The sequence below is a fragment of the Pan troglodytes genome, chromosome X (assembly GCF_028858775.2).
Source record: "Pan troglodytes isolate AG18354 chromosome X, NHGRI_mPanTro3-v2.0_pri, whole genome shotgun sequence".
NCBI lineage: Eukaryota > Metazoa > Chordata > Mammalia > Primates > Hominidae > Pan > Pan troglodytes.
Genome location: NC_072421.2, coordinates 56,520,308 through 56,546,292, shown reverse-complemented (window position 1 = coordinate 56,546,292; position 25,985 = coordinate 56,520,308).

The following is a 25,985-nucleotide window of genomic DNA, read 5'->3' as shown; positions in this document are numbered from 1 at the left end:
AGACTTTAACACCCCACTGTCAACATTAGACAGATCAACAAGACAGAAAGTCAACAAGGATACCCAGGAATTGAACTCAGCTCTGCACCAAGCAGACCTAATAGACATCTACAGAACTCTCCACCCCAAAACAACAGAATATACATTTTTTTCAGCACCACACCACACCTATTCCAAAATTGACCACATATTTGGAAGTAAAGCTCTCCTCAGCAAATGTACAAGAACAGAAATTATAACAAACTGTCTCTCAGACCACAGTGCAATCAAACTAGAACTCAGGATTAAGAATCTCACTCAAAGCCGCTCAACTACATGGAAACTGAACAACCTGCTCCTGAATGACTACTGGGTACATAACGAAATGAAGGCAGAAATAAAGATGTTCTTTGAAACCAACGAGAACAAAGACACAACATACCAGAATCTCTGGGACGCATTCAAAGCAGTGTGTAGAGGGAAATTTATAGCACTAAATGCCCACAAGAGAAAGCAGGAAAGATCCAAAATTGACATCCTAACATCACATTTAAAAGAACTAGAAAAGCAAGAGCAAACACACTCAAAAGCTAGCAGAAGGCAAGAAATAACTAAAATCAGAGCAGAACTGAAGAAAAGAGGACAAAAAACCTTTCAAAAAATTAATGAATCCAGTAGCCGGTTTTTTGAAAGGATCAACAAAATTGATAGACCGCTATCAAGACTAATAAGGAAGAAAAGAGAGAAGAATCAAATAGATGCAATAAAAAATGATTAAGGGGATATCACCATCGATCCCACAGAAATACAAACTACCATCAGAGAATACTACAAGCACCTCTACACAAATAAACTAGAAAATCTAGAAGAAATGGATAAATTCCTCGACACATACACCTTCCCAAGACTAAACCAGGAAGTAGTTGAATCTCTGAATAGACCAATAACAGGCTCTGAAATTGTGGCAATAATCAATATCTTACCAACCAAAAAGAGTCCAGGACCAGATGGATTCACAGCCGAATTCTACCAGAGGTACAAGGAGGAACTGGTACCATTCCTTCTGAAACTATTCCAATCAATAGAAAAAGAGGGAATCCTCCCTAACTCATTTTATGAGGCCAGCATCATTCTGATACCAAAGCCGGGCAGAGACACAACCAAAAAAGAGAATTTTAGACCAATATCCTTGATGAACATTGATGCAAAAATCCTCAATAAAATACTGGCAAACCGAATCCAGCAGCACATCAAAAAGCTTATCCACCATGATCAAGTGGGCTTCATCCCTGGGATGCAAGGCTGGCTCAATATACGCAAATCAATAAATGTAATCCAGCATATAAACAGAGCCAAAGACAAAAACCACATGATTATCTCAATAGATGCAGAAAAAGCCTTTGACAAAATTCAACAACCCTTCATGCTAAAAACTCTTAATAAATTAGGTATTGATAGGACGTATTTCAAAATAATAAGAGCTATCTATGACAAACCCACAGCCAATATCATACTGAATGGGCAAAAACTGGAAGCATTCCCTTTGAAAACTGGCACAAGACAGGGATGCCCTATCTCACCACTCCTATTCAACATAGTGTTGGAAGTTCTGGCCAGGGCAATCAGGCAGGAGAAGGAAATAAAGGGTATTCAATTAGGAAAAGAGGAAGTCAAATTGTCCCTGTTTGCAGACGACATGATTGTTTATCTAGAAAACCCCATCGTCTCAGCCCAAAATCTCCTTAAGCTGATAAGCAACTTCAGCAAAGTCTCAGGATACAAAATCAATGTACAAAAATCACAAGCATTCCTATACACCAACAACAGACAGAGAGCCAAATCATGAGTGAACTCCCATTCACAATTGCTTCAAAGAGAATAAAATACCTAGGAATCCAACTTAAAAGGGATGTGAAGGACCTCCTCAAGGAGAACTACAAACCACTGCTCAAGGAAATAAAAGAGGATACAAACAAATGGAAGAACATTCCATGCTCATGGGTAGGAAGAATCAATATCGTGAAAATGGCCATACTGCCCAAGGTAATTTACAGATTCAATGCCATCCCCATCAAGCTACCAATGACTTTCTTCACAGAATTGGAAAAAACTACTTTAAAGTTCATATGGAATCAAAAAAGAGCCCACATCGCCAAGTCAATCCTAAGCCAAAAGAACAAAGCTGGAGGCATCACACTACCTGACTTCAAAGTATACTACAAGGCTACAGTAACCAAAACAGCATGGTACTGGTACCAAAACAGAGATGTAGATCAATGGAACAGAACAGAGCCCTCAGAAATAACGCCACTTACCTACAACTATCTGATCTTTGACAAACCTGAGAAAAACAAGCAATGGGGAAAGGATTCCCTATTTAATAAATGGTGCTGGGAAAACTGGCTAGCCATATGTAGAAAGCTGAAACTGGATCCCTTCCTTACACCTTATACAAAAATCAATTCAAGATGGATTAAAGATTTAAACGTTAGACCTAAAACCATAAAAACCCTAGAAGAAAACTTAGGCATTACCATTCAGGACATAGGCGTGGGCAAGGACTTCATGTCCAAAACACCAAAAGCAATGGCAACAAAAGCCAAAATTGACAAATGGGATCTAATTAAACTCAAGAGCTTCTGCACAGCAAAAGAAACTACCATCAGAGTGAACAGGCAACCTACAACATGGGAGAAAATTTTTGCAACCTACTCATCTGACAAAGGGCTAATATCCAGAATCTACAATGAACTCAAACAAATTTACAAGAAAAAAACAAACAACCCCATCAAAAAGTGGGCGAAGGACATGAACAGACACTTCTCAAAAGAAGACATTTATGCAGCCAAAAAACACATGAAAAAATGCTCATCATCACTGGCCATCAGAGAAATGCAAATCAAAACCACTATGAGATATCATCTCACACCAGTTAGAATGGCAATCATTAAAAAGTCAGGAAACCACAGGTGCTGGAGAGGATGTGGAGAAATAGGAACACTTTTACACTGTTGGTGGGACTGTAAACTAGTTCAACCATTGTGGAAGTCAGTGTGGCGATTCCTCAGGGATCTAGAGCTAGAAATACCATTTGACCCAGCCATCCCATTACTGGGTATATACCCAAATGACTATAAATCATGCTGCTATAAAGACACATGCACACGTATGTTTATTGCGGCATTATTCACAATAGCAAAGACTTGGAACCAACCCAAATGTCCAACAATGATAGACTGGATTAAGAAAATGTGGCACATATACACCATGGAATACTATGCAGCCATAAAAAATGATGAGTTCATGTCCTTTGTAGGGACATGGATGAAACTGGAAACCATCATTCTCAGTAAACTATCGCAAGAACAAAAAACCAAACACCGCATATTCTCACTCATAGGTGGGAATTGAACAATGAGATCACATGGACACAGGAAGGGGAATATCACACTCTGGGGACTGTGGTGGGGAGGGGGGAGGGGGGAGGGATAGCATTGGGAGATATACCTAATGCTAGATGACAAGTTAGTGGGTGCAGCGCCCCAGCATGGCACATGTATACATATGTAACTAACCTGCACAATGTGCACATGTACCCTAAAACTTAAAGTATAATAAAAAAAAAAAAAAAGAAAGGTTAGGTACATTATCTGATTCTCCCAACTAGGATTTAACCTCTAAAAGGTCAGAGAATCTGTTGGTCTTGCTAATCGTTGTATCTCCAAAACCTAGCATAGTGCATAACATATAATAAGTGATCGTTAAAGGTTTGTGAAAGAATGAATGACTCCAAAGCATGTGTTCTTAGCCACTATTCTACGTTGTTCCATACCACTTAACAACTATATTATGCTTTGTGTTTTTGTTTCTTTCAGGTATGTGTATCTTGTCTCTCCTGTAAGATTTTTAGACCTCTAAGGGTAAGGTCAGTTTTTATATTTTTTATTCCTCATACAGTGTTGTATATACAGTAAGTGCCCAAGAAAGGTCTATTTATTAATTATTCTTTATTGCCAAATTAGTATTGACACAGAGATAAAAATTAGTTTAATCACAGAGACTGTACTCTTTTCTGTCAAACCACCTTATATAAACCTAAAGAATATTTGCAGAGAAAACAGATCATCTAAAAATAATCAAAAGCTCCATGGGATGTTATTACTCAACACTTTTTGATCCAAGAATTAAAGAGATGCTTCTGAAAACTTTTTTTTTTTAAAAAAGGACCATACTTAAATTCCAAGTAGATAGAAATTTTTCAATCCACAAGCTCAGGATGCAATAGCATCACAAAGATAAAATATTAAAACATAAATTTCCATAAGCCAGCTCCCACCTGCAGAATTTTAAGAATCCCTTCCCCACCCATAACTCTCATTTTGGCAACCTTAATAAGGTGCCAAGGAAGGTCACTTCCAGTACCAAGTTAATTTGGTTTAATGTTATATTTGTACCATGTAAGTTCATTGGTTAATAGAAATGAAACTACATCCAGAGTGGCAAGACCCATGATTTCAAATGCAGTAGCTGATTAAAGATCTTTATCCTACCCTATTTCTTTCTAACTATATTCAAACATGCCTACTGCTAGTACTTTCCTTTTCATGTACAGTTCTGGTATGGTCTGTAGGTTCCCCCATCTCAACACAGATACTGAATTTTTAAAAATTCATTAATCATTATGGGTACATAATAAATGTATATATTTATAGGGTATGTGTGATGTTTTGATACAGGCACACAATGTGTAATGATCACCTCAGGATTGCTTTTGGTATCCTTCACAAGTACTTATTCTTTCTTGGAGTTAGAAATATTCAAATTTTACTATTGTAGCTATTTAAAAATATACAATAAATTATTGTTAATGATAGTCATCCTATTGTAATACTGTATACTGGATCTTATTCATTCTATCTAACTGAATTTTGGACACATTAATTATCCCCACTTTATCTTTCCGTCCCTGCTACCTTTCCTTAACTCTGGTAACCATCATTCTACTCTGTATCTCCATGAGTTCGATTGTTTTAGCTCTCACACATTAGTGAGAACATGCAATATTTGTCTTTCTGTGCCTGGCTTATTTCACTTAGCATAATGTCCTCCAGCTACGTCCATGCTGTTATAGATGACAGGATTTCATTACTTTTTATGGCTGAATAACGTTACAGTGTGTATACATATCACATTAATCTTTGTTCATCTTTGTAGACATTTAGGTTGATTCTGTATGTTGGCTATCAAGAATAGTGGCTGTGATAAACATGGGTGTTCAGATATCTTTTCAATATACTGCTTTTCTTTCTTTTGGATATATACTCAGGAGTGGGATTGCTGGATCATATGGTAGTTGTATTTTTAGTTTTGCAAGGAACCTCCCTACCATTGTCCCTAGTGGCTCTTATACATTCTCACAGTGTATAAGAGCTCTCCTTTTTCTGTATCCTTGTCAACATTTGTTATTATCATTTTAACTGAAATGCGATGATATTGTAGTTTTGATTTGCATTTCTCAAATGTTTAGTGATGTTAACATTTTTTCATATACATGTTGGCCATTTGTATGTCTTGTTTTGAAAAATGTCTATTCAGATCTTTTGCCCATCTTTTAGTCAAACTGATTTTTCCCTGTTGAATTTTTTTGAGCTTTTTGTTTATTCTGATTATTAATCTCTGGTCAGGTGGGTAGTTTGTAAATACTTTCTTTTATTCTGTGGTTTGTTTCTTCACTTTGATGATTGTTTTCTTTGCTGTGCAGAAGATTTTTAACTTGGTATGATCCCATTTGTCTAGTTTTGCTTTGGTTGCCTGTGTTTTTGAAGTCTTGCTTAAAAAATATTTTCCCAGACCAATGTGCTGGAATGTTTCTCCAGTGTTTTCTTTTAGTAGTTTCATAATTTCAGGTCTTGGAGTTAAATCTTTAATCCACTTTGTTTTGAATTTTGTATATGGCAAGAGATAGAGGTCTAATTTTATTCTTCTGCATATAGATATCCAGTTTTACCATAAATATTTATTGAAGATTGTGTGATTCCCCCAGTGTATGTTCTTGAAACATTTGTTGGAAATTAGCTGACTGTAAATACATAAAATTATTTCTGGGTTCTCTATTTTGTTCCATTTGTCTGTTTCTGTTTTTATACCAGCATCATGCTATTTTGGTTACTATAGTTTTTAGTATAATTTGAAGTCAAGTGATGTGATGCCTCCAGCTTCTTTGTTTTTCTCAGGATGGCTTTGGCTATTTTGGGCCTTTTATGGTTCCAAATAAATTTTAGGACTGTTTTCTATTTAAGAATGTGATAAGTATTTTTATAGAGATTGTACTGCATCTGTAGATTGCTTTGAGTAGTACAGACATTTTAATATTTATTCTTCCAATCCATGAACATGGAGTATCTTTCCACTTTTTTTGTTTCCTCTTCAATTTCTTTCATCAGTGTTTTATAGTTTTCATTATAGAGACCTTTCACTTCTTTGGTTAAGTTTATTCCCAGGTATTTTATTTTATTGGTAGTTTCTGTCAGCGTTGTTACACACAACAAGATCCCTCTTCTTTTTTTTTCTGATTGTTTGCTGTTGGCATATAGAAATGCTACTGATTTTGGTATGTTACTCTTGTATTTAATTCTTTAATAAATTTGTTGTTAGTTCTAACAGTATTTTGGCGGAGTTGCTCTTAACTCTAATATTTGCTTCATATGTCTGGGCGCTCCGGTGTTGGGTCCATATACATTTACAATTCTTATATTCTGTTTCTGAATTGACCCCTTAATTGTTATATAATTACCTTCTTTGTCTCTTTTTATAGTTTTTTTTCTCAAAATCTATTTTATTTGATAAAAGTATAGCTACTCCTGCTCTTTTTTGGTTTTCATTTGAGTGAAATATCTTTTCACACTTTTTCAATTTTCAGTCTATATGTGTCTTTATAGATGAAGTGAGTTTTTTTTTTTAAGAAAACATATAGTTGGGTCTTGTCTTTTTATCTATTTAGCCATGCTAAGTCTTTTGATTGGAGAGCTTACTCCCTTTCCATTTAATGTTATTATTGATAGATACGAACTTACTATTGCCATTTTGTTATTATTTTTTCTGGTTGCTTTGTTGGTTCTCTCTTTTTTCCTTTTCATTTTTCTTCCTTTGCAATGTTCTCTGGTAATAAGTTTTTAATTTCTTGCTTTTTATGTGTTTTAACATTTTCTAATTTTAATTTTTGTGGGTAAATAGGTGTATACAGTTATGGATTACATGCGATATTTTGATAAAGGCATGCAATGCATATTAATTACATCAAGGCAAATGGGAAATGCATCACCTAAAGCCTTTATCCTATGTATTACAAGAAATCCAATTATACTCTTTTAATTATTTTAAAGTGTACAATTAAATTATTTATGACTATCATCACCCTGTTGTGCTAGCAAATAACAGCTCTCAGTTTTCCTTTCTACTACTTTTTGGTAATACATAACCATCCCCAAATTTCCCCCATACCTCACGACCCTTCTCAGCCTCTGGTAACCATCTTTCTACAGTCTATCTCCAGGAGTTTAATTGTCTTAATTTTTAGCTCCCACAAATAAGTGAGAACGTGCAAAGTTTGTCCTTCTGTGACTGGCTTATCTCACTTAACATAATGAACTCCAGTTCTATCCATGTTGTTGCACACAACAAGATCTCATTCTTTTTAAGGCTGAATAATACTCGATTGTGCATATGTACCATATTTTCTTTATCCATTCATCTGGTGATAAACATTTAGGTTGCTTCCAAATATTGTCTATTGTGAATATATATATTTGCAGCCCCACAATCTATTTTATTATATAGGTTATTGAGGAACAGGTGATGTTTGGTTACATGAGTAAGTCCTTAAGTGGTATTTTGTGAGATTTTGGTGCACCCATCACCTGAGCAGTATACACTGCACCATATTTGTAGTCTTTTATCCCTTACACCCTTCCCACCCTTTCATCCCGAGTCCCCAAAGTTCATTGTATCATTTTTTATATTTTAAAATATTTTAATTAAAATAATTTTTTATTATACTTTACATTCTGGGGTACATGTGCAGAAAGTGCAGTTTTGTTAAATAGGTATACATGTGCCATGGTGGTTTGCTGCACCCAGCAATCCGTCACCTACATTAGATACTTCTGCTAATGCTATCCCTCCCCTAGCCACCCAACCCCCGACAGGCCCGGGTGTGTGATGTTCCCCACCCTGTGTCCATGTGTTCTCATTGTTCAACTCCCACTTATGAGTGAGAACATGTGGTGTTTCATTGTCTGTTCTTGTGGTAGTTTGCTGAGAATGACGATTTCCAGCTTCATCCATTTCCCTGCAATGGACAGAAACACATCCTTTTTTATAGCTGCATAGTATTCCATGGTGTATATGTACCATATTTTCTTAATCCAGTCTATCATTGATGGACATTTGGGTTGGTTTCAAGTCTTTGCTATTGTGAATAGTGCTGCAATAAACATATGTGCGCATGTGTCTTTATAGTAGAATGATTTATAATACTTTGGGTATATACCAAATAATGGGATTGCTGAGACAAATTGTATTTCTAGTTCTAGATCCTTGAGGAATCACCACACTATCTACCACAATGGATGAAATAATTTACACTCCCACCAACAGTGTAAAAGTGTTCCTATTTCTCCACACCCTCTCCAGCATCTGTTGTTTCCTGACTTTTTAATGATCGTCATTCTTACTGGCTGGAGATGATATCTCATTATGGTTTTGATTTGCATTTCTCTAATGACCAGTGATGATGAGCATTTTTTGATGTTTGTTGGCTGCATAAATGTCTTCTTTTGAGAAGTGTCTGTTCATATCTTTTGCCCACCTTTTGATGAGGTTGTTTGTTTTTTTCTTATAAATTGGTTTAAGTTCTTTGTAGATTCTGGATATTAGCCCTTTGTCAGATGGATAGATTGCAAAAATTTTCTCCCATTCTGTAGGTTGCTGTTCACTCTGATGATAGTTTGTTTTGCTGTGCAGAAGCTCTTTAGTTTAATTAGATCCCACTTGTCAATTTTGGCTTTTGTTGCCACTGTTTTTCGTGTTTTAGACATGAAGTCCTTGCCCATGCCTATGTCCTGAATGGTATTGCTTAGGTTTTCTTCTAGGATTTTTATGGTTTTAGGTTTTACTTTTAAGTCTTGAATCCATCTTGAATTAATTTTTGTACAAGGTGTAAGGAAGGGATCTAGTTTCAGTTTTCTGCATATGGTTAGCCAGTTTTCCCAACACCATTTATTAAATAAGGAATCATTTCCCCATTTCTTGTTTTTGTCAGGTTTGTCAAAGATCAGATGGTTGTAGATGTGTGGTGTTATTTCTGTGGCCTGTGTTCTGTTCCATTGGTCTATATATCTGTTTTGGTACTAGTGCCATGCTGTTCTGGTTACTGTAGACTTGTAGTACAGTTTGAAGTCAGGTAGTGTGATGCCTCCAGCTTTGTTCTTTTTGTTTAGGATTGTCTTAGCTATGTGGGGTCTTTTTTGGTTCCACATGAAGTTTAAAGTAGTTTTTTCCAATTCTGTGAAGAACGTCAATGGTACCTTGATGGGCATAGCATTGAATCTATAAAATATTTTGGGGAGTATGGCCATTTTCATGATATTGATTCTTCCTATCCATGAGCATGGAATGTTTTTCCATTTGTTTGTGTCACTTCTTATTTCCTTGAGTAGTTGTTTTTAGTTCTCCTTGAAGAGGTCCTTTACATCCCATGTAAGTTTTATTCTTAGGTATTTTATTCTTTTAGTAGCAATTGTGAATGGGAGTTCACTCATGATTTTGTTCTCCGTTTGTCTGTTATTGGTGTATAGGAATGCTTGTGATTTTTGCACATTGATTTTGTATCCGGAGACTTTGCTGAAGTTGCTTATCAGCTTAGCAAGATTTTGGGCTGAGATGATGGGGTTTTCTAAATACACAATAATGTCATCTGCAAACAGGGACAATTTGACGTCCTCTCTTCCTCTTTAAATACTCTTTATTTCTTTCTCTTGTCTGATTGCACTGGCCACAACTTCCAATACTGTGTTTAGTAGGAGTGGTGAGAGATGGCATTCTTATCTTGTGCCGGTTTTTAAAGGGAATGCTTCCAGTTTTTGCCCATTCGGTATGATATTGGCTGTGGGTTTGTCATAAATAGCTCTTGTTATTTTGAGATACATTCCTAGTTTATTGAGAGTTTTTAGCATGAAGTGGTGTTGAATTTTGTCTAAGGACTTTTTTGCATCTATTGAGATAATCATGTGGATTTTTAATTGGTTCTGTTTATGTGATGGATTACGTTTATTGATTTGTGTATGTTGAACCAACCTTGCATCCCAGGTATGAAGTCAACTTTTTCGTGGTGGATAAGCTTTTTGATGTGCTGCTGGATTTGTTTTGCCAGTATTTTATTGAAGGTTTTTGGATCAGTGTTCATCAGAAATACTGGCCTGAAATTTTCTTTTTTGTTGTTGGGTTTCTGCCAGGTTTTGGGGTCAGGATGATGCTGGCCTCATAAAATGAATTAGGGAGGCTTCCTTCTTTTTCTATTGTTTGGAATAGTTTTAGAGGGAATGGCACCAACTCCTTTTGTACCTCTGATAGAATTTGGATGTGAATCCATCTGGTCCTGGGCTTTTTTTTTTTTGGTTGGTAGGCTATTAATTACTGCCTCAGTTTCAGAACTTGTTATTATTCTATTCAGGGATTCAACTTCTTCCTGGTTTAGTCTTCGGAGGGTGTATGTGTCCAGGAATTTATCCATCCTTTCTAGATTTTCTAGTTTATTTGCATAGAGGTGTTTATAGTATTTTCTGATGGTAGTTTGTATTTCTGTTTGATCAGTGGTGATATCCCCTATATCATGTTTTATTGCAACTATTTGATTCTTCTCTCTTTTCTTCTTTATTAGCCGAGCTAGCAGTCTATTTTGTTGATCTTTTCAAAAAACAAGCTCCTGGATTTAATAATTTTTTGAAGCATTTTTCGTGTCTCTATCTCCTTTAGTTCAGCTCTGATCTTAGTTATTTCCTGTCTTCTGCTGGCTTTTGAATTTGTTTGCTGTTGCTTCTCTAGTTCTTTAAATTTTGAGGTTAGGGTGTCAATTTTAGATCTTTCCTCCTTTCTCCTGTGGGCATTTAGTGCTATACATTTCCCTCTACACAGTGCTTTAAATGTGTCCCAGAGATTCTGGTACGTTGTGTCTTCATTCTCATTGATTTCAGAGAACATCTTTATTTGTGACTTCATTTCATTATTTATGCAGTAGTCATTCAGGAGCAGGTTGTTCAGTTTCCATGTATTTGTGTGGTTTTGGGTGGGTTTCTTAATCCTGAGTTCTAATTTGATTGCACTGTGGTCTGAGAGACTGTTATGATTTCCGTTTTTTGCATTTGCTGAGGAGTGTTTTACTTCCACTTATGTGGCCAATTTTAGAATAAGTGAGATGAGGTGCTGAGAAGAATGTATATCCTGTTCATTTGGGGTGAAGAGTTCTGTAGATGTCTATTAAGTCTGCTTGGTCCAGAGCTGAGGTAAAGTCCTGAATATCCTTGTTAAGTTTCTATCCCATTGATATGTCTAATATCGACGGTGGGGTGTTAATGTCTCCCATTATTATTGTGTGGGAGTCTAAGGCTCTTTGCAGGTCTCTAAGGACTTGCTTTATGAATTTGGGTGCTCCTGTATTGGGTGCATATAATATTTAGGATAGTGCTTCTTATTGCATTGATCCCTTTACCATTATGTATTGCCCTTCATTGTCTCTTTTGATCTTTGTTGGTTTAAAGTCTTTTTTATCAGAGATTAGGATTGCAACTCCTGATTTTTTTTTGCTTTCCGTTTGCTTGGTAAATATTACTCCATTTCTTTTTTTGAGCCTATGTGTGTCTTTGCATGTGAGATGGGTCTCATGAATATAGCACACCAAGAGGTCTTGACTCTAGCCAATTTGCCAGTCTGTGTCTTAACTGGGACATTTCACCTGTTCACATTTAAGGTTAATATTGTTATGTGTGAATTTGATCCTGTCATTATGATGCTAGCTGGTTATTTTGTCCATTAGCTGATGCAGTTTCTTCATAGTGTCGATGGTCTTTACAATTTGGTATGTTTTTGCAGTTGCTGGTACCGGTTTTTCCTTTCCATGTTTAGTGCTTCCTTCAGGTGCTCTTGTAAGGCAGGCCTGGTGGTGACAAAATCTCTCAGCATTTGCTTGTCTGTAAAGGATTTTATTTGTCCTTCACTTATGAAGGTTAGTTTGGCTGGATATGAAATTCTGGGTGGAAAATTCTTTTTTTTTTTTTTTCTTTTTTTTTTATTATACTTTAAGTTTTAGGGTACATGTGCACCTGCACCTTGAAGAATGTTGAATATTGGCCTTCACTCTCTTCTGGCATATAGGGTTTCTGCCGAGAGATCTGCTGTTAGTATGATTGGCTTCCGTTTGTGGGTAACCCGACCTTTCTCTCTGGCTGCCCTTAACATTTTCCCCTTCATTTCATCCTTGGTGAATCTGTTGATTATGTATCTTTGGGTTGCTCTTCTCGAAGAGTATCTTTGTGGTGTTCTCTGTATTTTCTGAATTTGAATGTTGGCCTGCCTTGCTAGGTTGGGGAAGTTCTCTTGGATAATATCCTGAAGAGTGTTTTCCAACTGAGTTCCATTGTCCCCGTTACTTTCAGGTACACTAATCAAACATAGATTTGGTCTTTTCACATAGTCCCATATTTCTTGGAGGCTTTGTTTGTTCCTTTTAATTTTTTTCTCTCTAATCTTGTCTTCTCACTTTATTTCATTCAGTTGATCTTTCATCTCTGATATCCTTTCTTTTGCTTGATCCATTAGGCTATTGACACTTGTGTATGCTTCATGAAGTTCTCATGCTGTGTTTTTCAGCTTCATCAGGTCATTTATGTTCTTCTCTAAACTGGTCATTCTAGATAGCAATTCATCTAACCTTTTTTCAAGGTTCTTAGCTTCCTTGCATTGGGTTAGAACATGCTCCTTTAGCTTGGAGGAGTTTGTTATTACCCACCTTCTGAAGCCTACTTCTGTCAATTCGTCAAACTCATTCCCTGTGCAGTTTTGTTCCCTTTCTGGCGAGGAGTTGTGATCCTTTGGAGAAGAGTCATTCTGGTTTTGGGAATTTTCAGAATTTTTGCACTTGTTTCTTCCCATTTTTGTGGATTTATCTACCTTTGTTCTTTGATGTCTGTGACCTTTGGATGCGGTCTTTGAGTGGATGTGCTATTGCTTTCTGTTTGTTAGTTTTCCTTCTAACAGTCAAGTCCCTCTGCTGCAGGTCTGCTGCAGTTTGCTGGAGGTCCACTCCAGACCTTTTTTGCCTGGGTATCACTAGAGGAGGCTGCAGAATAGCAAAGATTGCTGCCTGTTTTTTCCTCTGGAAGTTTCATCCCAGCAGGGCACCTGCCAGATGCCAGCTGGAGCTCTCCTATATGAGGTGTCTGTCAGCTCCTACTGGGAGGTGACTCACAGTCAGGATACATGGGGGTCAGGGACCCACTTGAGGAGGCAGTCTGACCCTTAGCAGAGCTCCATCGCTGTGCTGGGAGGTCCGCTGCTCCCTTCAGAGCCATCAGGCAGGGACTTTTAAGTCTGCTGAAGCTGTGCCCACAGCCGCCCCTTCCCCCAAGTGCTCTGTCCCAGGGAGATAGCGGTTTTATCTGTAAATCCGACTGGGGCTGCTGCCTTTTTTTCAGAGATGCCCTGCCCAGAGAGGAGAAATCTGGCAGTCTGACCACAGCAGCCTTGCTGAGCTGCAGTGAGCTCTGCCCAGTTCGAACTTCCAGGAGGCTTTGTTTACATCATAAGGGTAAAATTGCCTACTCAAGCCGCAGCAATGGCGGATGCTCCTCCCCTAGCCGAGCTTGAGCATCCCAGGTCCATTTCAGGCTGCTGCTGTGTTGGCAGCGAGAATTTCATGCCAGTGGATCTTAGTTTGCTGGGCTCCGTGGGGGTGGGACCCGCCGAGCCAGACCACTTCAACTTTTCCTCATTCGGTATTTTGTTGGCTGTGGGCTTGTCATAGATGGCTTTTATTACATTGAGGTACATCTCTTGTATGTCAATATTGCTGAGAGTTTTAATCATAGACAGATGCTGGGTTTTGTCAAATGCTTTTTCTGCATCTATTGAGATAATTATGTGATTTTTGCTTTTAATTCTGTTTATGTGGTGTATCACATTTATTGACTCGCATATCTTAAAACATCCCTGTGTCCCTGGTATGAAAACCACTTAATCATGGTGGACTATTTTTTGATACGTTGTTGGATTCGGTTAGCTAGTATTTTGCTAAAGATTTTAGCATGTATGTTCGTCAGGGATATTGGTCTGTAGTTTCTTCTTTTGGTTATGTCCTTTCCTGGTTTTGGGATTAGGGTGATGCTGACTTCATGTAATGAATTAGAGTGGGTTCCTTTTTGTCTCTACCTTGTGGAATAGTGTGAAAAGTATTTGTACCAACTTTTCTTTGAATGAACTGGTAAAATTCTTCTGTAAATTTGTCTGGTCTTGGACATTTTTTGTTGGTAATTTTTAAATTATCATTTCAATCTCTCTGCCTTTTTTTGATCTGTCCAGGGTATCTAATTCTTTCTGATTTAATCTAGGAGGGCTGTATTTTTCTAGGAATTTATTCATCTCTTCTAGGTTTTCTAGTTTATGTGCCTAAAGATGTTCACAGTAGCCTTGAATGATCTTTTGTATTTCAGTTATATCAGTTGTAAAGTCTCCTGTTTCATTTCTTATTGAAGTTATTTGTGTTTACTTTCTTCTTTTTTGGTTAATATCAATAATGATGTATCAACTTATTTATCTTTTCAAATAACCATTTTTTGTTTTATTTATTTTTTGTATTTTGTGTGTGTGTGTGTGTGTGATTCTTTTATTTGGTTGTCTTGGTCTCTAGCAAGGCCTGGGAAGTTTTCCTCAATTATTCCCCCATATATGTTTTCCAAACGTTTAGATTTCTTTTCTTCCTCAGGAACACCAATTATTCTTAGATTTGATCATTCAACATAATGCCAGACTCCTCGGAGGCTTTGTTCATATTTCCTTATTCTTTTTTTCTTTGTCTTTGCTGGATTGGGTTAATTTGAAGACCTCGTCTTCATGCTCTGAATTTCTTTCTTCTACTTGTTCAATTCTATTGCTGAGACTTTCCAGAGCATTTCACATTTCTGTAAGTGTGTCCATTGTTTCCTGAATTTTAAATTGCTTTTTTGAACTTTTTTTAAAAAATATTTCTCCCTTTACTTCTTGTATCGTTTTTTGGATTTCCTTGCATTGGGCTTCCCCTTTCTCTGGTGCCTCCCTGATTAGCTTAATAACTAACTTCCTGAATTCTTTTTCAGGTAAATCAGGGATTTTTCGTCTTGTTTTGGATTAATTGCTGGTGAACTTGTGTGATTTTGGGGGTTTGTTTTTTCATATTACCAGAGTTGGTTTTCTGGTTTCTTCTCATTTGGGTAGGCTCTGTCAGATGGAAAGTCTAGGGCTGATGGCTGTTGTTCAGAATCTTTTGTTCCGTGGGGTATTCCCTTGTTGTAGTACTCTTTCTCTTTTCCTATGGATGTTGTTTCTTGTGAGCCAAACTGCAGTGATTGTTGTCTCTCTTATGGGTCTAGCCACCCAGTACGTCTAAACAGCTCCGGGCTGGTACTGAGAATTGTCTGCCCAGAGTCCTGTGATGTGAATCATCTATGGGTCTTTCAGCCAAGAATACCAGCACCTGTTCTGGTGGAGGTGGCAGGGGGGTGAAATGGACTCCAAAGCTTTCTTAGCTTTAGTGGTTTAATGCTCTATTTTTGTGCTGGTTGGCATCCTGCTGGGAGGTGGTGCTTTCCAGACAGCATCAGCTGTGGTAGTATGGAGAGGAATTGGTGGTGGGTGGGGCCCTAGAACTCCCAAAATTATATGCCTGTTGTATTCAGCTACCAGGGTGGGTAAAGAAGGACCATCAGGTGGGGACATGGCTAGGTGTGTCTGAGCTCAGACTCTTCTTGGGCGAGTCTTGCTGTGGCTGCTGTGGGGGATGGGTGTGAGGTTTCCAGGTCAATGGAGTTGTGTACCTAGGAGGATTATGGCTTTCTCTGCTGAGTCATGCAGGTTGTCAGGAAAGTGGGGGAAAGCTGGCAGTCACAGGCCTCACCCAGCTCCCATGCAAACCGAAGGGTCTGTCTCACTCCCACCGTGCTCCCCCAACAGCCCCAAGTCTGTTTCCAGGCAGTGGGAGAGCCAGGCTTGAGAACCTGCCCCAGGCTACCCACCAACCAGCTGTGAAATTAAAGGGCTTGGTTCTTCCCCTGCCTGTGGAGTCTGTGCACCGGATTCATGCCCTTCCCTAAGTTCTGGCCAGGAGGCTTCTTGTCTTGCTCAAATTGTTACAAAGTTCAGCTGGAGATTTTCTTCTTTCTGTGCTGTTTTCCCCCCACTCCTCTGGCCGCTCTTCCAATGGATCCCTGTAATGCCAGGCAGGTATGACCTGCTTGGGGACCCAGCAAGCTCCCAGGGCCTTTCTGCTGCTTCCTCTACCCCTGTATTTCACTTGGCTCTCTAAATTGACTCAGCTCCAGGTAAGTTGGAAACTTCTCCCACAAACAGAACTTCAGTTCCTCCAGTGGGGGTGTGTGTTCGGGAGAGAAGGATCACCCTTTCCCACTTCTGCCACTTCTGCTGTTGGGGCACTCCCAGTATTTGAGGTGTCTCCTGGGTCCTGCAAGAGCATTCTGCTTTCCTCAGAGGGTCTTTGGGTTCTCTTGGGATTGCTTATTTGTTTTTGCAGTCAATCTGGAGCTAAAATTCACAATGTGAGGCTCTGCACGCTGCTCTGTCTGTCCAAGTCAGAGCTGCAATCCTGCCTCCTGTCCACCATGATGATCAGGTTTTCCTTTATAGGTTACCTGGTGCTTTTGTCTCACAGATCTTAAGATTCTTTCATTCATCTTAACTTTAGATAACCTGATAGCAGTTTTGATTGTTTTTTATTTATGCTATTTCCTTGAATATTTCTCCCTTCACTTCTTGTGACTTTTTTTTTTTTTTTTTTTGGATTTTCTTACACAGGGCTTCCTCCTTCTCTGATGCCTCCCTGATTAGCTTAATAACTAACCTGCTGAATTATTTTTCAAGTAAATCAGAGATCTCTTCTTGGTTCGGGTCCCTTGCTGGTGAGCTAGTGTGATTTTTTGGGGGGTGTTAAAGAACCTTATTTGGTCATATTACCAGAGTTGGTTTTCTGGTTCCTTCTCATTTGGGTAACCACTGTCAGAGGGAATGTCTAGGGCAAAGGCTGTTGTTCAGAATCTTTTGTCCCACAGGGTGTTCCCTTGTTGTTGTACTCTACCCCTTTTTGCATGGATGTGGCTTCCTGAGAGCTGAGCTGCAGTGATTGTTGCCTCACATCTGGATCTAGCCACCCAGCAAGTCTACCAGGCTGGGGGCTGGTGCTGGGGGTTGTCTGCACAGAGTCCTGTGATGTTAACCACCTGTGGGTCTCAGCCATGGATACCAGGACCTGTTCTGGTGGAGGTGGCAGGGGGGTGAAATAAACTCTGTGAGGGTTCTTAGCTTAGGTGGTTTAATGCACTATTTTTATGCTGGTTGTCCTCCTGCCAGGAGGTGTCGCTTTCCAGAGAGCATCAGCTATGCTAGTATGTTGTGGAATAGGCAGTAGGCAGGGCCCTAGAACTCCCAAGAGTATATGCTTTTTGTCTTCAGTTACCAGGGTGGGTAGGGAAGAACCATTAGGTGGGGGCTGGGCTAGGTGTGTCTGAGCTCATACTCTCCTTTGGTGGGTCTTGCTACAGCTGCTGTGGGAGATGGGGGTGAGGTTCCCAGGTAAATGGAGTTATGTTCCTAGGAGGACTATGATTGTCTCTACCGTGTCATGCAGGTTTTCAGGGAAGTGGGGGAAAGCCAGCAGTCACAGGACTTACCCAGCTCCCATGCATTCCAAAGGGCTGCTCTCACTCCCTTCATGCCCCACCCAACAGCACTGAGTCTATTTCCAGGCAGTGGGTGAGCAGGGCTGAGAACTCACCCCAGGCTATCTGCCTCCCAGATGTAAAAGCAAATATGGCTTTCCTTCTTCCCCTGCCTGTGGAGTCTGCACACCAGATTCACACCCTTCCTTGAGTTCTGGCCAGGAGGATTCTTAATCAGTTCAAATTGTTACAAAGTTCAGCTGAAGATTTCTTTCTCCCTGTGGCCTTTTACCAGTGCTTCTGGCCACCCTCCTGAAGGACCCATGTGAGGCCAGGCAAAAACGGCTTGCTAGGGGACCCAGCAAGGTCCCAGAACTTTTCCCACTGTTTCCTCTACCCTGGTTTTTTGCTCGGCTCTCTAAATTAACTCAGCTCTAAGTAAAAAGTCAAAATCTTCTCTGATAATCTAGGCCTTCAGTTTCTCCAGTAAAGGTGTGTGTTCAAGGGTGGACAATCTCCCTTTTCTGCTTCCACAGTTTGGGCACTCACAGTATTTGGGTGTCTCCCACGTCCTGCAGGAGCAATATGCTTCCTTCAGGGTGTTTATGGGTCTTCTCAGATGTCCTGATTTATTCCTGCGGTCATTCTGCAGCAAAAATTTCTAATGCGAGCTTCCACATACTGCTCTATCCGTTGAAGTCAGAGCTGCAATCTAGTCTTGCCTCCCATCCTCCGTGATCCCCCCAGACTCCAGGCAGCTGTATTTTTACTTTTTGTGGAGCCTCTAAACTGTTCTCCATAGTAGTTGTACTAATTAACATTTCCACCAAGACTGTACAAGAGTGAAAAGGGTTCCCTTTTCTCCATCTCCTAGCCAGCATTTGGTATTGCCTGACTTTTGCATAAAAGCCATTTGAAATGGGCTGAGCTGATATCTCATTGTAGATTTGATTTGCATTTCTCTGATAATCAGTGATGTGGAGCACTTTTCATAGGCTTGTTTGCCATTTGTATGTCTTTTGATATATGTCTATTCAGATATTTTGCCCATTTTTAAATTGGAGTATTAGATTTTTTTCTATAAAGTTGTTTGAGTTCCTTATATATTCTGGTTATTAATGTCTTCTAATATGAGTAGTTTGAATATATTTTCTCCCATTCTGAGTTGTCTCTTCACTTTGTCAATTGTTTCTTGTGTCAATTGCTGTGAAGAGGCTTTTTGACTTGATATGATTCCATTTCTTTTATTTTTGCTTTGGTTTCCTGTGCTTGTGGGGTATTACTTAAGAAATCTTTGCCCACTTCAATGTTATGGAGAGTTTCCTCAATGTTTTCTGTTAGTAAGTTTGTAGTTTGCGGTGTTAGATTTAAGTCTTCAATCCATTTTGGTTTGATTTTTGTATATGGTGAAAGATAGGGGTCTTGTTTTATTCTTCTCCATGTGGACATTTCGTTTTCCCACCACTATTTAGTGAAGAAATTGTCCTTCCCTCAATATATGTTCTTGACACCTTTGTGAAAAATGAACTCACTTTAGATGTATGGATTTATCTTTGGGTTCTTCATTCTGTTTCACTGATCTATGTGTCTGTTTTTATGCCAGTTCCATGCCATTTTGGTTACTATAGCTGCATAGTATAATTTCAAGTCAGATAATGTGATTCTTCCAGTTTTCTTTTCTTGTTATTATTTAGGATAGTCTTAGCTATTCTCGGTCTTTTGTGGTTCCATATAAATTTTAGGATTTTTTTTCTATTTTTGTGAAGAATGTCATTAATATTTTGATAGTTATTACATTAAATTTATAGATTGCTTTGGGTAGTATGGACTTTTAACAATATTGATACTTCCAATCCATGAACATAGAATATCTTTACATTTTTGGGGTCTTTTGAAATTTCTTGCATAAATGTTTTATAGTGTTTATTGTAGAGATCTTCCACTTCTTTGATTAATTTACTTTCTAGGTATTTTATCTTATTTGTAGCAATTGTAAATGGGATTACTTTCTTTTTTAATTTCTATTTTAAGTTCAGGAGTACAAGTGCAGATTTATTACACAGGTAAACTTGTAATATGGGGATTTGTTGTAAAAACTATTTTATCACTCAAGTATTAAGCCAAGTACCCATTAGTTATTTTTCTTGATTTCTTTTTGAAATTGTTCACTGTTGACCTATAGACATGCTTCTGATTTATGTATGTTAATTTTGTGTGCTGAAACTTTACTGTGTTTCTTTCTCTCTTCTAATAGTTTTTTGCTGGAGTCTTTAGGTTTTCCAAAATATAAGATTATATTATCTAAAAAAAAAGATAACTTGACTTCTTCCTTTCCAACTTGAATGCTCTTTATTTCTTTCTCTTGTCTGATGGCTCCAACTAGTACTTCCAATACCACGTGGAATAAAAGTGGTGAAAGTAGACATCCTTGTGTTCCAGATCTAAGAGGGAAAGTGTTCAGTGTTCCCCATTCATGTAATTTTAGCTGTGAATTTGTCATATATGGGTTATGTTGAAATATGATTCCTTCTACATCCAGTTTTTAAAGCATTTTTAGTGCAAAGAATTGTTGAATTTCATCAAATGCTTTTTCAACATCTATTGAAATGATCATATGGTTTTTGTCCTTCATTTTGTTGATATGATGTGTTACATTAATTGATTTGCATATGTTGAACCATTTTTGCATCCCTGGGATAAATCCCACTTGGTCAAAATGAATGATCTTTTAAATATGATGGTTTGCTAGCCTTTTGCGAGAATTTTTGTATTAATACTTGTCAGTAATACTAGCTTATAGATTTGTTGTTGTTGTATCTTTGTCTGGATTTGGTATCAGGATAATATTGGCCTCATATAATAAGTTTGGAAGTATTCTCTCCTCCTCTACTGTTTGAAACAGTTTGAGTAGGATTTGTATTTGTCTTTAAATGTTTGATAGAATTCAGCCTTTTTTTACCTGCTCCAGTGCCTCTTTCAGTGATATGAATTTAAAAGTAGATACTGTGAGTTCTCACTGGATTTTTGGTACTTATGAAAGTGCTGTTTTTGTGTAAATAGTTGTAAAATGTGGTGTTCCTGTGGTGTTCCTGTGCAGGTTACACACCGCAATTACAATGTTAGAGTATTCTGTATTTGTCTATGTACTTACTATTACCAGTGGTTGATTACCAGTATCAGATGATTACTTCTTATTTTTTAACATCCTTTTCTTTCAAATTGAAAAACTCCCTTTAGCATTTCTTGTGAGATAGGTTTGGTCTTGATAAAATTGGTTGACTTTTGTTTGTCTGGGATGGTCTTTATTTCTCCCTTATGTGTAAAGGCTAATTTTGCTGAATATAATATTCTACACTTAAAGTTTTTTCTTTCAGTACTTATATGTCATCCCATTCTCTCCTGAACTGTAAGGTTTCTGCTGAAAACATTGTTGCCAGATGTTTCAGAGCTCCTTTATATGTTATTTGCTTATTTTCTCTTGCTTTCAGAATCCTCTCTTTATCCCTGACTTTAGAGTTTAATATTCCTTGATGTAGTATTATTTGGGTTGAATCATCTTGATGTGCTATGACCTTCTTTACCTGGATATTTATATCTTCCTCTAAGTTTGAAAAGTTCTCTGTTATTATTCTTTTCAATAAATATTCTACCCTGATTTCTCTCTCTCTCTCTCTCTCTCTCTCTGTGTGTGTGTGTGTGTGTGTGTGTGTGTGTGTACAGATATATAGATATGGATAGATAGATACATATAGATATATTTCTTCTCTAAGGTCAACAAGTCTTAGATTTGCTGTTTTGAGTCTATTGTCTAGGTCTTGTAGGTGTGGTTTATTATTTTTTATTCTTTCTTTTTTCTCCTCTGACTGTAGATTTTTATACAGCCTCTCTTCGTCTCACTATTTCTTTCTTCTACTTAATCAATTCTGCTATTGAGAGACTCTGATGCATTTGTCAGTTTGTCAGTTAAAGTTTTCAACTCCAAAATTTCTGCTTAATTTTTAAAAATTATTTTAGTTTCTTTGTTAAATTTCTGTGATAGAATTCTGAATTTCTTCTCTGTGTTATCTTGAAGTCCATTGAGCTTCCTCAGGACAGTTATTTTAAATTCTCTGGGTGAAAGGTCACATATATTTGTCACTTCAAGGTCATTGGTTTCTTATTTAGCTTGGTGAGGTCATGTTTACCTTGATGTTCTTATAACTTGCATACATTTGTCAATGTTTGGGAATTGAAAAGTCAGGTACTTATTTCAGTCTTCACAGTATTGAGCTTGTTTGTAGCCATCCTTCTTGATAAGGCTTTCCATGTATTCAAAAAGAATTAAGTATTGTTATCTAAGACTGTGATGTTTCCAGCTTTATGAGCACTACGAGTTATCTTAAGCACACCTACTGCAACTCTTAGTGACTTCTAGAGGCCCTACCTTGGTGGATTTGGGTAAGTTTCAGGAGACTTATCTGGTTGCCAGTGAGAGTCTCTCACTCTTCCCTCTCTTCCCCCAATGAGAAGGTATTTCTCTCCACGCTGAGCTGCCTGGAGTTGGTGGAGGGGTAACATGAGCACTCCTGTGGCCTCTACAGCTGGCACTGCACTGGGTCACACCTGAATCCACTACAGTATTGGGACTTGCCCAAGGCCCATGGCAACTACTACCTGACTAATACTGACGTTTATTCAAGGCCTAAGGGCTCTTTAGTCAGCAGGTGGTGAATCCTGCCAGGACTGGGTTCTAGCTTTCAGGGCAAAAGATTCCCTTCTGGTCCATGGTGAGTCTAGAAATGATATTCAGTAGCTAAGGTCCCTGGAATCCAGGATTTCAGGAATCTGCTATGTGCTTTATTTTACTGTGGCTGAGCTGGAACCCAAGTTGCAAGATAAAGTCCTCTGTACTCTTCCCTCTTCTGCCCCAAGCAAAAGGAGTATCTTCCCAAGCTGCACTACCTGGGCTTGGGGTAAAGGTGATTCAGGCATTCCCTTGGCTGCTGCAGCTGGTGTCACACTGGGCGACACATAACTCGAGTCCACTGCCTCTGAAACCTGTGTAGCACCAGGGCTTGCCCAAGTACTGCAGTGCTTGTGACCTGACTGCCACACAAGTTTATTCTGGAACTTAGTTCACTTTAGTGAGCCAATGATGAACCTACCCGGGGCTTGGATTTCTCTTGTTGGGGCTGAGAATACCTCTCTGGCCTGGTGCTGCTCTAAATGCTCCCTCTGTGGGCACTACCAGAATTGTGACCTGTGTTGTGTTCCACTGTAAAGGGAAAGCACTGAATTCCAATGCAGAGACTCACACTCACTTCAGTCTCCCTTCCTCAAGCACATACAGATTCTCTCTCCTGATAGAGAATGTTCAGGGAGTGGTGTAAGCAACACAAGAGTGTCTTTCCTGTTATCTTCAATGACTACTTCTTTGATATTATGTTAAAACCAGGTACTGTGATCCCTCACCTGATTTTTTGGTTCTTATAAAGATGCTTTCTTGTGTGGATAGTTGTTAATTTGGTGTTCCTGCACGAGTACTATCACTGCAGGGTTTAATCAGCCATCTTGTTCTTCTGAGATTGATTTTACTTGTTTTAACTTTGTGTTAACTGATTTTCAAATAAAGATATTGAACTTTTCAGTGATTATGGTGTGTTTAATTTTCTCAACCTCCCTTCCTAAGGCATTTATTTACCTTCCGTTTGCTCTGGACTACATAAACACTCTGTTCTCCATAGTGTAGCTCTTATCTGAATTTTATATGAAAAGAAACTTTCAACTTAAAACAACAACTAAAGTATCAAAGAGTTCAGGACAAAGATGTTAGTGGAATTAAAATGAGGCTCCCTTCTTATATTGGGAGAATTGGAAAAGAGGGATTGTGGAAGACTAAAGGCTTTGTTGTTATGCCAAGGTTGCCTAACTAACTGCTACATTTCAAGTTTTCTTATGACTCCTGCTTCTAGGATAGTGTCGTGGTGCTCCAATCATATAAAAAGTATCTTGAAAAACACCTAGATACCATTGATTTTGTCAGCCTAGCACCAACTGCACTTCTCACAGAGTCTAGAGACAAATATAAAACTTTTCTTCCTTATCTACATTAAAGATGCACACATTAGTGCATCTCTGTGTTTTCTGGTTTACATAAGATTCTAGTATGGAAACACACACACATCAGGGTGTTGAGAGCTTTTCAAGTGCCAAATACTGTTCTAAATTATTTAAATTAATAAGTTCTATTATTGGCTTGATCTCTCAATTCAGGACATTGAGGCTTAGAGAAATTTAATAATATTTCAATGACACATAAGAAATAAAAAGTTGGAGCCGGAATATGAATCTAAATAATCTAACTTCAGAGCCCATCCTCTCAGACACTAAGAAATCTAATTATAAAGTTTTTTACACTTACATTTTGTTAAGGCCACTCCTCTATCATTGGTCCAAATGGAAACCACTGGAATTCTAATTAAATGTTATTATACTCTTTTAGACCTGATAATCCCTGTCCTATTCACAGTGTCCCATCCATAATGGTTAAGAGGATGCACTCAAGAAACAAATTGCCTGAGTTCTAATTATGGCTGTGCTATACTGGCTGTGGAAACCTTGGTTACATCACTTAGCTTGTGTGTGCCTTAGTTTCTTCCTTTGCAAAATGAAGATTAATAGTTATATATACGTTTTATAGTTGTTGTAAGAATTGTATGACTTAAAGCACATGAAAAACTGAGAATCATGCCTTGTAGATAGGAAGCTGTCAGTGGGTATGAGTTATTATTAATATTGTTCCAAATCATGTTTTAATAGTTTAACTCTTAATCAAGAACACTGAATTTCTTCTCAGCTAATATAAGGCCTGAATTTAAGAGTCACCTTTTTCCAGAGTTGTAGAAGAATCATAATGCAGGGAAGAGTTATTTGCTGTAAGGTGTCTAATCATATATTTTTTATGTTACCAAGCACTTGGGTTCTTTCTAGATATAGACTCATGGTAAATCCTCTCGCAAACATATCTGAATTGGGTGACATATGGTTCAGGTGCAGCAGGCTGAGCACTTACCTCCATAGATAAAACAGCCATACCAGATTTCATCGTAAAGTTAAAAATATAGCCCAAATGCCTCAGTTCCCTCAGTACCACCAAATAATGGACTCATAACAATTCTTGGTGAATGTAGACACCAAGCTATGAACTCCATGGTGCTATACATTGCTACAGAGAGTTAAGTGCCTTGAGGCACTACAAAATCTTTTGAAGTGGCAGGTTTCTTGTAGTCCACCATTGAGTCAACAGTGTATTTCTGAGTGTACAAATTTCCCAATGTGCTAAAGGGGTAGGTAATTGGTAAAGTCTCAACTTTTTGTGTGCGTGTGTGTGTGTGTATGCACACACATATTAGGGCATATTAAACTAGTCAATTTGAAGTGCAGACACCTAGCCTTCTGGTTATTTAAAACCAAATACATGTAATAAGATTTTACATGTGTGCCATAAATCTGTACAAATAAAAAAGAGAGGCCAGGTGCTGTGGCTCATGCCTGTAATCCTAGCACTTTGGGAGGCTGAGGTGGGCAGATCGACTGAGGTTGGGAGTTTGAGACCAGCCTGGCCAACATAGTGAAACCCTGTCTCTACTAAAAATACAAAAATTAGCTGGATGTAATGGTGGTGCATGCCTGTAATTCCAGTTGCTCAAGAGGCTGAGACACAAGAATCTCTTGAACTCAGGAGGTGGAAGTTGCAGTGAGCAGAAATCACAACACTGCATTCCAGCTTGGGCAACAAGAGTGAAACTCCATCTCAACATAATAATAATAATAAAATAAATAAAAAGAGAAAAAACTAAATATGAATACTATTTGAAGTGCTAATATAACAATAATAAAACATATCATAACACATATCTATATATGGTAGCACAACATGTAACATAGTATGAACTCTATGTAAGCACATAAAACAAATTGTAGATACTTATGAGACTTCTGCTTCAAGATGACAATATCAGTTATGTATTTAATTTCCATCTTTCCAAATTCCTA